The following is a 3,145-nucleotide window of genomic DNA, read 5'->3' as shown; positions in this document are numbered from 1 at the left end:
CACGATTGTCTCTTTCTCTTTGTGTTCCCTCTGCAGCAAATCGCAGTCTTCTCCAGGCTGACAAGGTGAAGGGCATGGCTTTGAAGTGCAAAAGAGTCATCGTGAAACGTCATGAATCATGAATCATTAGGCGTCTTCCCTTCTCTCCCCACTTTTTTTTTTTTTTTGAGACTGAGTCTCGCTCTGTTGCCCAGGCTGGAGTACAGTGGTGCAATCTTGGCTCACTGCAACCTCTGCCTCCTGGGTTCAAGCAATTCTCCTGCAGTAGCCTCCTGAGTAGCTGGGATTACAAGTCCCCGCCACCACACCCGGCTAATTTTCTTATTTATTTATTTATTTTTAGTAGAGATGGGGTTTTGCCATGTTGGCCAGGCTGGTCTTGAACTCCTGACCTCAAGTGATCCACCTGCTTTGGCCTCCCAAAGTACTGGGATAACAGGCGTAAGCCATTGCACCCAACCCACGCCCCACCTTAAAAACAAAAGTGCCCTGGCTCTTGATGGAGACATCAAGCCCTCCCTGCCCCTTCTCCCTCCCCTTTCAGAGAATCTCCAGGAATTTCTGCCATTGTGCAGGGAGCAATTGAAAAATCAGTTAGTTCAGCTGGGTGCAGTGGCTCACGTCTGTAATCCCAGCACTTTGGGAGGCCAAGGCAGGCAGATCACCTGAGGCCAGGAGTTGGAGACCAGCCTGGCCAGCACGGTGAAACCCCATCTCTACTAAAAATACAAAAAATTAGCCAGGCGTGGTGATGGGCACCTGTAATCCCAGCTACTCTGGAGGCTGAGGCAGGAGAATGGCATGAACCCGGGAGGCGGAGCTCACAGTGAGCCGAGACTGTGGCATTGCACTCCAGCCTGCGCAACAAGAGTGAAACTGTCTCAAAAAACAAAACAAAACAAAACAAAAGAAAACACAAAAAGAAAGAAAGAAAAAAGGAAAAATCAGTTAGTTTGATTATTAGAAGACTAGATTATTGCTCAGCAGCAACCACTCCTTTCCCACAAACTCCCCTCTCTAGGAGGAATGTACCTCCCCACTCATTCCTGTTAGGCTTGGCCAGGTGAATCGCTTTGGCCAATGGGATGTAACTGACAAGGTGAGCAGAGATTTACAGTGGGCTTGTGCTTGGTGCTGGTCCTCCGGGGCTCCTGCCTTTAGCCAGAGAAAGCACACACCCCAGCCCCTCCTTAGCCCTCTGGCCCTGGGGAGAATGAGAGGCACGTGGCACAGTCCTGGACGTGGCTGGGAGCAAGCCTGGAAGCTTGAGCGAGAGATAAATGCTTGGGTTTTTTTTGGTTTTTTTTGGTTTTTTTTTTTTTTTTTTTTTTTTTGAGACTAAGTCTCGCTCTATTGCCCAGGCTGGAGTGCAGTGTGGCACAATCTCAGCTCACTGCAACCTCCACCTCCCAGGTTCAAGCAATTCTCCTGCTTCAGCCTCCCAAGTAGCTGGGACTACAGGTGCGCACCACCACCACCAGGTAATTTTTGTATTTTTAGTAGAGATGAGGTTTCACCACGTTGGCCAGGCTGGTCTCAAACTGCTGACCTCAAGTGATCCACCCGGCTCGGCCTCCCAAAGTGCTGGGATTACGGGCATGAGCCAAGTCGCCCGGTGATAAATGCTTGTTTTAAGCTTCTGGGTTTTGGGGTGGTGTGTTAGGCAGCCTCACTGGGGCAGTGGCTGACGAGTACGATCAGATGAACCCTGAGGCCCCTGGAAGCTTCGAGTGTCTATGAGGGACCTTTCCCGGCCTTTGGTCAGGCAAGTTGGAAGACCCACTTCTCTGGACTGGATGCTGCATTGAATTGAGCAAAGGAACTGAGTGCCCGGGGAGCTCAAAGGGAAGCAGCCCAGCCTTCCTTCTGGGGCAGAGCAGTGGTGGGGACCTGTTTCCAGCTGCTTGTGCCCCCACTTCACGGAGGAGGGACCAGGGATCCTCAGAGGAGAGGGTGATGTCCGACAGTAGGGGCCTGCCCTGAAAATCGCCCTTGTCTGTCCAGCCTGGGCTGAATTTCACCCACATCAACCCACACGGGATGCTTTATTTATTTATTTATTTATTTATTTATTTATTTATTTATTTTAGAGCCAGGGTCCCACCCTGTGGCCCAGGCTGGAGTGCCGTGGTGCTATCATAGCTCACTGCAGCCTCAAACTCCTGGGCTCAAGTGATCCTCCCACCTCAGCCTCCAGAGTAGCTGGGACTACAGGAACACACCACTGTGCCTGGCTTATTTTTCTTTTTTTTTTTTTTGGTAGAGATGGGGGTCTCGCTATGTTGCCCAGGCTGGTCTCAAACTCCTGGCCTCAAGTGATCCTCCTGCCTCAGCCTCCCAAAGTGCTGGGATTACAGGTGTACCATTATGCCCAGCTAAACCTGTTCCTTGAAGAAAGTGTGAACCTCAAATTCAAAGCCCTTCTCTTTCTCTTCCCTCATCAGAATCGGCTCCCAGACACCTGCCACTCGTGAATGCATCTGATAAACTCACTCACACTGAGGCCTTGGGGACTGAGGTGAGCTGGGCCCAGCAGTGGGGAGATATATGGGGGAAGTGTTAGTGGTGGTGAATCCGTATGGATTCACCTCAATCCTTGCCTCCTCAGAAGAAAGAATTCCACCAAGGGGCATGAGGCAGAGTGAGGGACTGAGGCAAGTTTTAGAGCAGGAGTGAATGTTTATTAAAAAGTTTTGGGGCAGGTGCTGGGCATGGTAGCTCACGTCTGTAATCCCAGCACTTTGGGAGGCCGAGGCGGGTGGATCCCTTGAGGTCAGGAGTTTGAGACCAGCCTGGCCAACATGGCCAAATCCTGTCTCTACTAAAAATACAAAAATTAGCCAGGCATAGTGGCACACGCCTATAATCCCAGCTACTGGGGAGGCTGAGGTGGGAGAATTGCTTGAACCCGGGAGGTGGAGGTTGCAGTGAGCTGAGATCACACCACTGCACTCCAGCCTGGGCAACAGAGCAAGACTCCATCTCAAAACAAAAACAAAACCAACCAACCAAACAAAAGGTTTTAGGGCAGTAAGGAAAGGAGGTAAAGTACACTTGGAAGAGGGTCAAGCAGGTGACTTGAGACAGTCAAGTGCACTGTTTGACCTTGGACTTGGGGTTTGATACGTTGGCATCCTTCTGGGGC

This window comes from Gorilla gorilla, chromosome 6 (genome assembly GCF_029281585.2).
Source record: "Gorilla gorilla gorilla isolate KB3781 chromosome 6, NHGRI_mGorGor1-v2.1_pri, whole genome shotgun sequence".
In the NCBI taxonomy this organism is placed as follows: Eukaryota; Metazoa; Chordata; class Mammalia; order Primates; family Hominidae; genus Gorilla; species Gorilla gorilla.
The sequence above is the reverse complement of the archived record's forward strand: the minus strand, read 5'-3'. Positions refer to the sequence as shown.